This window comes from Ornithorhynchus anatinus, chromosome 4, assembly GCF_004115215.2.
Source record: "Ornithorhynchus anatinus isolate Pmale09 chromosome 4, mOrnAna1.pri.v4, whole genome shotgun sequence".
Taxonomy (NCBI): domain Eukaryota; kingdom Metazoa; phylum Chordata; class Mammalia; order Monotremata; family Ornithorhynchidae; genus Ornithorhynchus; species Ornithorhynchus anatinus.
Genome location: NC_041731.1, coordinates 94,089,559 through 94,102,828, shown reverse-complemented (window position 1 = coordinate 94,102,828; position 13,270 = coordinate 94,089,559). Strand labels below are relative to the sequence as shown.

At 42.3% G+C, this 13,270-nt stretch overlaps 1 protein-coding gene across 2 annotated transcripts in view; it reads right to left on the bottom strand.

The window, feature by feature from the left end:
- The window catches only part of ARHGAP29 (Rho GTPase activating protein 29), a 107,870-nt gene that overhangs the window by 71,437 nt on the left and 23,163 nt on the right, over positions 1–13,270 (bottom strand). The gene's annotated exons all lie outside the window — the stretch shown is intronic.

The following is a 13,270-nucleotide window of genomic DNA, read 5'->3' as shown; positions in this document are numbered from 1 at the left end:
CTCCCCATTTTACAGATGAGGGAACTGAGGCACAGAGAAGTTAAGTGACTTGCCCACAGTCACACAGCTGACAAGTGGCAGAGCTGGGATTCGAACTCATGAGCCCTGACTCCAAAGCCCGTGCTCTTTCCACTGAGCCACGCTATTGTACCTCAATCTCATCTATCTCACCGCCAACCTCTCGCCCACATCCTGCCTCTGGCCTGGAAAGCCCTCCCTCTTCATATCAGATGGACAATTGCACTGCCCTCTTCAAAGCCTTATTGAAAGCACATCTTCTCCGAGAAGCCTTCCCTAAGCCCTCCTCTCCTCTTCTCCCACTCCCTTCTGCATCATCCTGACTTGGTCCATTCATTCATCTCCCCTCCCAGCCCCACTGCACTCATGTATATATCTAAAATTATTTATTTATATATTAAAGTCTGTCTCCCACTCTAGACTCTGAGCTCGTTATAGGAGGGAATGTGTCTGTTTATTGTTATATTATACTCTCCCAAGCGCTTAGTACAGTGCTTTGCACAAAGCAAGTGTTCAATATGATGTGTGACTGTGGGCAAGTCACTTAACTTCTCTGTGCCTCAGTTCCCTCATCTGTAAAATGGGGATTAAGACTGTGAGCCCCACGTGGGACAACCTGATTCCCCTATGTCTACCCCAGCGCTTAGAACAGTGCTCGGCACATAGTAAGCGCTTAACAAATACCAACATTATTATTATTATTAACAGAATGAATGAAAGGTCAACTGGGGGGAATCATCCATATAGAGATGGTAGTTGAAGCTGTGAGAGCGAATGAGTTCTCCAAGGGAGTGGGGGAAGATGGAGAATAGGAGGGGACTCAGCACTAAGCCTTGAGGGACTCCTACAGCTAGAGGATGGGAAGTAATCAATCAATGGTATTTCCTGACTGCTTACTAAGTGCAGAGCACTGTACTAAGCACACAAGAGGATACAACAGAGTTAGCAGATACGTTCCCTGCCCACAACAAGTTTTCAGTTTAGAGGCAGAGGAGGAGTTATTGAAAGAGACTGAGAGGGCACGGCCAGAGATATAGGAGAACAATCTTCACCAACACTGTCTTCTCCCAATAATAACAACAATAATAATGGTATTTATTAAGCACTTATATGTCAAGCACTAAATGCTGGAGTAGACACAATAATAACTATGGGATTTGTTAAGCGTTTACTATGTGCCAGGTATTGTATTAAGCACTGGGGTGGATACATGCAAATCTGGTTGGCATAGTCCCTGTCTCACGTGGGGCTCACAGTCTCAATCCCCATTTTACAGATGAGGTAACTGAGGCCCAGAGAAGTGAGGTGACTTGCCCACGGTCACACAGCGGACACTGCACTTGGGGAGGCAGCATGGCATAGTGGACAGAGTAGGAATCAGAAGGACAAGGGTTCTAATCTCAGCTCCCCCAGCCGTCTGCTGTGTGGCCTTGGGTAAGTCACTTTCTTCTCTGTGCCTCAGTTATCTCGTCTGTAAAATGAGGGATTAAGATTGTGAGCTCCATACGGGATACGGACTATGCGCAACCAAATTAGTTTGTATCTACCCCAGCATTGTGTACAGTGCCTGACACATAGTAAGCGTTTAAATACTGCAATCATTATTATTATTACTAAGCTAATCAGTTGGGACACAGTTGGGGCTCACACAGTCTTAATCCCTATTTTACAAATGAGGAAACTGAGGCCCAGAGAAGTGAAGTGACTCTCCCAAGTTCACACAGACAAGAGACAGAGTCGGGATTACAACCTAGGTCCTCTGACTCCCAGGCCTGGGCTCTATCCACTGAACAACGCTGCTCTCTTGGTCCTGGATCTCCCGTTATTTTTATCCTAAATGACATCTAATTTTTCTTTGGCTGCCGTTTTCCGACTGCCCACTGCTGTATCACCGCTTATCTTTATAAATGTATTTTTAAAATGTTCTTTTGTCTTCTCTGCTGTTACCCCGTGACAGCACACCATAGAAGAGCGGTCTTTACATCCTGCTTAGGCCCCTTCTCTCTCTACTCCTGGACCTCAGCAAGGATGTGATGTGATGAGCATTGCTTTGACGGTGTTGATGATGCACTCACTGCTCTTGATCCTCTCTTGCCATCCGACATTCCATATGACACACACACGAGGCATCTGTGCTCTGCACACAGTAAGCGCTCAATAAATACAACTGAATGAATGAACTGCTTTACAAGGCAAACATGGAGTTGGCGGAAGGTTCATGTAACACAAAGAGGGATGGACCCAGCGGCTTATAGTCTTTCGATTGGGTCTGAATCTCAAAAAAACCTATTAGCCTCCTTGACTGGATCTTCTATCTCTTCGTCTATCGGTGTAGAATTGGAGAGGGAGCTGATTAGGTTGCAAAATTCTGCTCTGGATTGCTCTGCTTTGTTGCACTGATGAGAAAGGCATCATGGCTGTACCATGGAGTAAAACGCATCATAGCTGTATCGTGGAGTACACTTGTACTAAGTCTCACATGATTACATCACTATGTGCTGATATTATATATTAAGTGATTTAGAGGACGGTAAGAAATGACTCTCCAAAAGTCTGGTTTGGGTGAAGAGACTGTTCTCCTTAAGTCTTCTGAATAATCATGCTTATAAATATTTTTTCCTCAAATTGCCTTTATTAAAGCAGAAAATATAAAGGAAGAAACCAGTCTGGGTGGACAAACTAAAGGGGGCAAAAATAATAATATTAATAACAATGGCAATGGTACTTGTTAAGTGCTTAATATGTGCCAAGGACTGTTCTAAACGCTGGGTAATCAAGGTAATCAAGTCAGACACAGTCACTGTCCCACATGGGGCTCACATTCTCAATCCCCATTTTACAGATAAGGTAACTGAGGCAGAGAGAAGTTAAATGACTTGCCCAAGGTCACACAGAATATAAGTGCTGGAGCCGGGATAGAGCCTATGACTTTCTGACTCCCAGGCTCGTGCCCTATCCATGCTGCTTCCCCCAAAAATAAAAATAACAAAGAGTATAAGACGCGATTGATTTACTGGGGCTAATAAGCAGATTAGTCATGGCATATAAATCATCAATTTTTTGGTAAATAAATAATCTCTGAATAGAGGTTAAGCACTTAAATGACTAATCACAGCCACTTAAGCACTAAAGCATGTGAAGCAAAAGTCTGGAGATTGTAGGGAAGCAGCTTAGCCTAGTGGATAAAGCACAGACCTAGGAGCTAAAAGATCTGGATTCTATTTCCAGTACTGCCACTTGCCAGCTGGGTTACCTCAGACAAGTCACTTTGCTTCTCTATGACTCAGTTTCCTCCCCTGCAAAATGGGGATTAATACTCTGAGCCCCACTTGGGGCATGGACTGTGTCCAATCTGATTAGCTCATATGCACCCCAGTGCTTAGTATCTGGAACAAAGTAAGCACTTAAATACTACAATTTTTTTTCAATGGAGATCATCAAATCAGCAGGCAGCAAAAAAGTAACAACAGTGCTAATAGTAATAAGTATTGCTCTCTTCCTAAAACACTATTTTTATGATATCTTTTAAGCACTTGCTTTATGTCAAGCACTGTTCTAAGCACTGAGCTAGTGGCTCCAGTTTTAAGAAATGTGATAACAGTATGGTGCCTTCCCCTCCCCTCAGCACTGTGTTCGTCCACTCATTTGTATATATTTTTATTACCTTATTTATTTCGTTAATGAAATGTAAATCCCCTTGATTCTGTTTATTGCTGTTTTTTAATGAGATGTATATTTATTGCTATTGCTTTTGTCTGTCTCCCCCGATTAGACTGTAAACCTGTCAATGGGGAGGGACTGTCTCTAAGTACATTTCAAGCGCTTAGTACAGTGCTCTGCACATAGTAAGCGCTCAATAAATACTATTGATTGAATGAATTAATGAATGGTGCTATGAATATGCTCCAAGGTTTAAAACAAAATGTGGAGAACAATAATCTTGCCTAAACACCTAAGAGAAGCAGTGTGGCCTAAGAAAAGCAGCATGGTACAGTGGACACAGCACGAGCCTGGGTTCTAATCCCGGCTTTGCTACTTGTCTGCTGCTTGACCTTGAGCAAGTCACTTCACTTCTCTGTGCCTCAGTTACTTCATTTGTAAAATGGGGACTAATACCGTAAGCACCATTTGGTACATGGACTATTAGCTTGTATCTACCTCAGTGCTTAGTACAGTGCCTGGCACATAGTAGGTACTCAACAAATACCATTAAAAAAAGTGTTTCAAGATAGAGAGCAATATGTAGTCCATGCTTACTGCACCTATGTTTCCAGCAGGAAATTGGATACATATTCTCAGGAAGGAAATGGACACTCAATAGTTGCTCACTGGCTTTGAATATTCTAAGCAAAATTAACTTTTCCAATTTCTTTCAATGTTTTGCCTTATGAAATCAAATGGCTATATAATGCAAGGAACGTCTATCCAAAAATGTAATTTGAAACTCAACCCCTCTGTATATTTCAGAAGATCACTCCTCCACTATATTAGTTAAAGATTCTTGTAATTTTATAACTTGCTTTTAAAAAGGGCCAATAAACTACTGAAACAGTATCACCAATTCCAGGGAAAAAAGATAAACTTATTTTACAAGATAAAGTAGTTTGTGTTTATTCAAGAAGTGCTAGTCACTAGATAGTGAAAAAGTATTAAGATTTCAGATCAAAGATGGGTCTCCTGTGGAATGTTTCTGAATCAGCAGTTGAATGACAGTACTGCATTTTTTTAAGGGTATTTGTTTAGTGCTTACTATGTGCCAGGAACTGTACAATCTTAATCCTCATTTTAAGGATGAGGTCCAGAGAAGTTAAATGACTTGCCCAAGATCACACAGAAGCTGCAGGGCCTAATGGATAGAGCACGGGCCAGGGAGTCAGAAAAGGACCTGGGTTCTAATCCCGGCTCCTCCCCATCTGCTGTGTGACCTTGGGTAAGTCACTTCACTTCTTTGGGCCTCAGTTCCCTCATCTGTAAAACGAGTATGAAGACTGTGAGCCTCATGTGGGGCAGGGAATGTGTCCAACCTGATTACTTTTTATCTACCCTAGCAGGCGAACAGTGTCTAGCACATAGAAAGCGCTTACTGAGCATCGTTCTTACTATTCTAGAGGATCCTACCGCATGGCTCAAGGGAAAGATTTTACAGCTCCTACTTAGAATTCACAGATTTATAGATCATGGGTCAAGCAGTCTTTAAACCATCCAAGTTCAGAGGGGTTATTCTGTAGTGGCATGTGGTAGAATGTCAAAATTTGTTGGCTTCCAGAAAAAAACACAGCAAGTCGCCTTTAAATTTTTAAGTCTTTTGAACCAACTATTCCAAGGAAGGGGAGGTAAAGCACACTAACACTACTTATCAAATGACTACTCACTCCTTGTTTTACCAGCTGTAAAATTTCCCCATCTAGACTTTATTTTAAACAGTGGTATCATTAGTTGAAAAATCACAAATTCACAGAGATAAATAACCAGCCCATTAGAACACACACTCCTGAAGGACGTGGACTTCATCTTCTCTTTGTTCTGTAAAAGGCCTTGCTCCTGCGGAACCATCAATCAAGATTAACGACACTTTCTTTTTCAACCATTTTCAACACTTCGTTATCAAATAAATTTTCTTGAAGAAAACACATTTCTACATCAATCTTCACTATAGCTGACACCTTGCCAGCCCTGTAAAATGCTCTTGCCTTTATCCATCAATGGTATTTATGGAGCACTTACTATGTGCAGAGCACTGTACTAAGCACTTGGGAGAGTACAAGATAGCAGAGTTGGTAAACATGTTCCCTGACCATGTTGAGCTTACACTCTAGAGCATTTAGAATAGTTTCGATGTGTTTTGGGATAGTAATCATTTCCTCAAAAGCCCAAGGAAACTCTCTGGTGCGTTAACACTTTTTTTGGACAAATATTTATTTCCCACCCTGAATAAAGAATTGGGATAGGAAATATGTCTCATCAGACTGTCTTGTGTATATCCTAGCGCTTAATAAAACCTGTTATGAGTTACTTTTACAGTTTAACTGCATTTCCAGAATGTCACTGCGGCATGCGAGTGTGAAGTTACGTGACTTGCCCAAGGTCGCATTTGTCTCCTGTGTAACCTTGGGCAAGTCACTTAACTTCTCTGTGCCTCAGTCACATCACCTGTAAAATGGAGATGAAGACTGCCAGCTCCATGTGAGACATGGACTGTGTTCAATCTGATTACCTTGGTACTTGGTACAGTGCCTAGCACATAGTAAGTGCTTAACAAATACCCTAGGAAACAATCAATAATTCATCCAGGCTGATTTACTACCCAAAGAAAACTGCTGGAATTAAAACATTACCCATTCAGGCACTCTTCATTTTTGGCCATAATAGTGTGGCCCGGTGCTAGCAGTTCTGCTGCCAGAAGGTGAAGATTCCCTATCTTTTCTCACCCAGACAACCAGCTCCCCTCCCTCCATTTGAGGCCCAAATGACTGTCCTGCACCATGTCCTTCTGGCCTAGGCGAAAGCACTGAACAAGGCAGCAGCTGTCACAGCCAGAATTGCTGCTCTGAAGCCTATTTCTCATCCTAAGGATGCTTCTCCATCCATTCTTGGGTCCAAAGGCTCTTGGGCTGGAACGGTCTAAGAGCAGGGCACAGACTCACCGGCTGGAAGCACTGAGCTGAACGTTGGATGCCGGTGGGCACGCTCTATTGCCAGGAGCGGACAATGATTTCAGCCAGACAGCCATTTCTCCAATCAATCAATCAATCAATAATAGGATAATAATTCTACCAGTAATCATGGCATTTGTTAAGTGCTTATTATATAATAATAATAATAATGATGATCGTATTTGTTAGGTGCTTACTATCTGCCAAGCACTGTTCTAAGCACTGGGGTAGATACAAGGTTATCAGTTTATCCTATGTGGGGTTCACATTCTTAATCCCCATTTTACAGATGAGGTAACTGAGGCACAGAGAAGTCAAGTGATTTGCCCAAGGTCACACAGCTGATGTGGCGGAGCTGGAATTAGAATAATAATAATGTTGGTATTCATTAAGCGCTTACTGTGTGCCAAGAACAGTTCTAATCTCTGGGGTAGATACAAGGTAATCCGGTTGTCCCATGTAGGGCTCACAGTCTTCATCCCCATTTTACAGATGAGGTAACTGAGGCACAGAGAAGTTAAGTGACTTGCCCAAGGTCACACAGCTGACATTAGAACCCACGACCTCTGACTCCCAAGTCCATGCTCTTTCAATGAAGCCACGCCGCTTCTCATGCTATGAGCCAGGCACTGTACTAAGCACTGAGGTAGATACAAGCTAATCAGTGCAGGCCTGAAAGTCAGAAGGATCTGGGTTCTAACGCCAGCTCTGCCGCTTGTCTGTTGTATGATCCTGTGCCAGTCACTTCACTTCTCTGGGCTTCAGTGACCTCATCTGTAAAATGGGGATCGAGACTGTGAGCCCCAAGTGGGACAGGGACTATGCTCAAGCCAAATTGCTTGTACCCATCCCAATGCTCAATACAGTACCTAGCATACAGTAAGCGCTTCATGAATACCACTCTAACAATAATAATTATAATAATAATTATTATTATTACAGTGGCAACATCGACTTTTGAGGCCTGCTGACCTACTTTCTCTTTATGCTCCCTAATCAGGGGATAGCCCCAGGGTGGGCAGCAATACAGCAGCTTCAGCCAAGCACTGGGTGGAAGAGAAATTACCACCACAATCAGCTCTCGGGAATTTGGACCAGTAGAAGTTCTAGAAGCCCAAATTTGCCAGCCCAAGCTGGGCTCCCTTATTCCTCTGGGAATGTAAGGAGAAGCAGGATGCGGGGAGAAGAAGGCCAGGATACAGTGTGGAGGGAGAGAGGGACACTTCAGGTGACACCTCAAACTGTGGAATGGTTTCTTAAAAAGGCTATAAATCCCCTAGTTGGGATTCTTCTAGACTGGGATAACTGAGATGGAATGGGATAACTTTAGATAATACCTAGGAAAAAAAGCTAACAGGGTGTGCTCATTACTGGGAAGCAGTGACATTTTTGGAACATAATCTACTCAAACCTGTAGCAAAACCAGGAAGGGAGGCCTATCCCTTTATCCACTCCATTTTACGCATTCAATCAATGGTATTTACTGAGCTCTTCCTCTGTGCAGAGCACTGTACTGCACGCTTAGTACAACACAACGGAGTTGGTAGACATGATCCCTGCCCACAAGGAGATTGCTTGCTTTCCTAACCCTTTTTTGCCAATCAAAATGGACATTCAAAAAATAAAATCAGCAGTAATGACAGCAATGGTGTGGCACTTCTTTTCAACTAATTGTGCTTTCCATTAAAATATTTTGAAGGCAGAAGAATGCTCACACTTGATAATGGGGCTGAAATCAGTTTTCTCAGAAAGGATGGTTTGACATTTAGACGGGGACATGCTTTCAAACACATGCGGCTCATGACTTGATCTTACCCATTATATCAACAAGTGAACATTTGTTCGGAAGGAATGCAGTGTATATCTGACTGCTGGGAGGGAGGAAGTCCCGACTACAAACCAATTTGCTAATCAAAAGAGTTCCATTTAATGGATAATTACTCTGAAAACTTATCACAATCCTTATAGTACATTAGCAGTTTATATTAACACAACTAGCAGTCAAGGGGAAAAAAATCTGTTAGCAATTTATATCCCTCTTCTTATTGAACTATGCAAAATAAATTTTTCCACCAATGTTGTGGGGTTTTTTTCCCAACAATATCCAATTCTTAAGGAAATATTTTAGGACAAATGTTTTCCCTTTTTTAAAAAAACAACAACAAATATTCTCTTCTGAGGGGTCACTTTCAAAACTGGGTATGTCAATCATTTATGCAACAGGAAGTGGTTCCAGAAGTTTCTAAATATATAAGTACATAAATTTGAAACAGCTTAGCAAGTCCGACCACATTCAGCCCTGGACTTGTTAGTGGCATCTCTTTCTAGTTGATCAAATTCTATGCATGATTCCAACGAACCAGAACTAATGTCCTTAGTTTTCTTTCAGATTCTCCCTGGATGGTACAATTTGAAGAATACTGGATTGTAAATTTCTCTTCGCCTTCCGAATGGAAGAACCTTAGATTTGATTCCTTTTCGATGGCCTCTTAGCAACATCAGATATACAAAACAGTGGAGGAGGGATTTGGGAGATGGGTTGGAAAAACTTTTCTGTCTGACATGCCGCTGACACAGAAACCTGAGGCCTACAGTTATGAAAAAAGTCTGTACAAAACTTGAGCAGTTCCTATGTCTACCAAGTGTCACAAGTAGCCGAATATGGAAAGTTGACACATGGCTAACTTCGATGTTATTCTAAGCGTGTGTCAGGCATGTATTCATAGTGCTGTGGGTTCTGCCATAATGTGCAAGACATCCTCCCTGTGTGCTTTCACAAGTACACAACAGCAGGCCTCAAGAGCTTTCTTCCAAGCTCACACATTTGGAGTGTTCTTCTGAAAACATCTGGAGCAGTCTTTCAAAAAACACCCATTTGGGTGAATAGGTGAAGAGGGTTGGAAGAAACTGGTATACATAGTGTGTTTGTGTGTACTACTAACGTACCAGTTCTCCTTAATGCAGTGTTAGAGAAGCAGCATGGTCTAATGGAAAGAGCACGGGCCTGGGAGTCAGAGAATTTGTCTGTTGTGTAACCTTGGACAAGTCACTTCTCCATGCCGCAGTTACCTCATCTGTAAAATGGGGATTAAAGCCGTGAAACCCATGTGAGACATGGATTGTGTCTAACCTGATTATGCTTGTATCTACCCCAGCACTTAGTACAATACTCTATATGTGGTAAGTGCTCGATAAATACCACTGATGATTGATTGATTGATTTTTTAAGAACACAACTACCCATTACAGATAAACTGACTGCACTTGGAAAGCGAGAACTTGCATTTTGGTAAAGTTAAGCTCTCACATGTCAATGTAAATATGACAACCATCAGAGAAAATGGAGTCATTTTCCAGGCAGGAGCACCAGTCACTGACCAGACTTTACACTAATCAAGCAGAATTTTTTCCATGAAGGAAACTTTTTCCTTTAGATACTTTCCATCACTTCCTTCGGTAAAGAACAATGTTAATTGCACTGTAAAAGTTTAACCAGCTCACAATTCTGGGCGTGTTTTTTTTAATTGCTCCTTCAAGGGATCCCTTATAAACAGATATTGAGGTCAGCTCAAATTAGCCTACTGAAATACAATAATCCAATTAACAAGTAATGAGTCTTAGCACCTCAAATCCTGAACTGAGAGTATTTATAGAGCAATCTTCCCGGAACAACCCACACTAGGAAAACAAAAATATGGATTAAAAAAGAATACAAGACATATTGGCCTCAGAGCTTGCAAATTATAATTTTAAATTTGCAAAAATGATTTTCAAAGATTTATTTCGACCAATGTTAACGAATCCAGAATACACAACTGTAGTAACTCATGCGGCAAGGCTATCATGTGCCCAAAATACTGTTTAGCAGGGTGGGTAGAATGGCTTAAAAACGTATTTTTATGGGTTTTTTTTCCATTTGGGGGGTTTTTATCCCCAGTTTTCCCATTTCTGTACATCTCCCTTGTAGATTATGGAAACCTAAACTGCAGTTCACTTTGTGTTTCGCCAATGATGCCATTTATTTTGTTTCACTCACCTTATCTGTGAAAACAGATTAGTCAGTTCCACTTTCTGGTTCTCAGGCTAACACAATAGTGCTGTGTTTGGATTGCAAACACTTCATGGAAATGCTTAAATAAATATAAAACCCAAAGTCATTGACTTTCTCAAATGACAATACCATTATTATGTTCAATCTTGTTCATTCAATTCAGACAAAATGCTAGATGTCAGCTTTCTACATTTTGCTAGACTCCAGTAGTGTTCCTTTTAACATTACTTGAAAAATCAATTGACTGCTTCTACGAAACCAAAACGATAAGAAAATCTGGAAATATAAGGGTGGTCCATTCAAGTGGAATCTTGGGAACTAGTAGAATTTGCAGTGTTTTACATTTATGCACCCCATGGTAACCGTGTCAGTGCATTTGGGAAACTGGCTCTTCATTGATGTGGAATACTTTTAAATCCTCCAAGCTCTGCATCTGGAAAGTGTATTTGATATTCCATTTCAGTGACTACCCCTCATAATGGGGGAGGTAAAATATGGCAGGGCAGACCTGCTCTAAATCCAAGCCAGTCACTTCAGCCTGTCACTAGTGACTCCAGTCTCCCCCTCCCACTGCCCCCCAATCTCACCCTTCTCCCCCAAGCCAATGCCTGTACAGTTGATTGGGGGGTCATGGGGAAGAGTGGCCACTCTCATATCCTGTAAGCGCTCCCCCCCACATACATACACACACACACACACACATACATCCTCCCCTTCCCACAACTTCACTGTGGGTTGGCATGGTGACAGAGAAAGGGGCCAAAATAACCATCCACCTCTGCTCCACATGGGCTGTTTAATGGATCCTAAGAGGAAAATGACATGAGCCCTAACTTTTCCTTTATGCCGGGATAACTCTTAATTCCTCACACCTTACTCTATCTTCAAGACCTCAGAACAATCCGTTTGACTGGAATAACTGGAATTTACTGCTCGGCAGAACAGCTGCTGTCGGTGGACGATTCAATGGGAAGCCCTGGGAAACCCAAATATCTGGTAAATAACAGTGATGATGATAATAATTGTATCTGATAAGCACTTATTATGTTTCAGGCACTGTAGTTTGCGCTGGGGTGGATACAAGATAATAGGATTAGACAGAGTCCCTGTCCCACCTGGGGCTCACAGTTTCAAACCCTATTTTACAAATGAGAAAACTGAGGTCCAGAGATGTGAAGTAACTTCCCCAGGATCACAGAGCAGACAAGTGGCAGAGCCAGAATTAGAACCCATGACCTTCTGACTCCCGGGCCCATGCTCTTTCCACTACACCACCTGCTTCTAGGGTCCCACTAATTCATCCCAGTTGTTATACCATACTGTATTTAAATTTCCTCTAAGTTGGTGTCTGAGGGAGGGAGGAAGTTCCATCCTGGCTGTACCTCCATTCTAAGGAAATAAATTGCATATGCCTGGATTTGAAAGTTTTAAATCGTAAGTTCAGCACCAAGATACAAGGGTGCTCAAAAAGCGAAGAAAAACAAACTGAAAAGTGTGTTCTTGAAACAAACGTATGAGTGGCAAACTCCTTTTATCGCACTGATACGGCCAAAAGACCCAAGAGGGGGTCGTTCTCTAATACTACATCTCCTTCAAGGGGCCTTCCCTGACTAATCCCTCATTTCCCCTATCTGCCCTTCCCCTCTGCATCACTTATGCACTTGGCTTGTGCCCCTTATGCACTTGGAAAATAATAATAATGATAATAATGATGTTGGTATTTGTTAAGCACTTACTGTGTGCAGAGCACTGTTCTAAGTGCTGGGGTAGGTATAGGGTAATCAGGTTGTCCCACGTGAGGCTCACAGTCTTCATCCCCATTTTACAGATGAGGGAACTGAGGCACAGAGAAGTGAAGTGACTTGCCCACAGTCACACAGCTGACAGATGGCAGAGCCAGAATTTGAACCCATGACCTCTGGCTCCCAAAGCCGGGCTCTTTCCACTGAGCCACGGGATACAACTCTGCTGTCTTGTACTCTCTCCACACTTAGTACAGTGCTCTTACATAGAAAGCACCCAATAAGACCATTGATTGATATCCTCCCCGGCCCAACAGCACTTCAGTGTAGCGTGTCTACCAACTCTATTGTAATGTACTCCCCAGTGCTCTGCAAACAGTAAATGCTCAATAAACACCATCGATTGATTGACAAAACAGAATTCTAGTAAATAATAATAATTACAGTATTTGTTACACACTTACTATGTGCCAGGCACTGGGGTGGATACACGCAAATCCAGCTGGACACAGTCCCTGTCCCACATGGGGCTCACGGTCTCAATCTCCATTTTACAGATGAGGTAAATGAGTCACAGAGAAGTGAAGTGACTTGCCCAAGATCACACAGCGGGCAGGTGGCGGAGCCAGAATTAGAACCAATGATCTACTGACTCCCAGGTCCGTGCTCTATCTACTATGCCGTGCTCCTTCTTAGCCACCACCCTGCAGAATTTTCCCTCTATTCCTTGCCTAATGCCATGGATGAGTTCATTTTTCCCGTTCTGCAAAATGTGCTGCAGGAGAATCACACTACCATTCTTCACC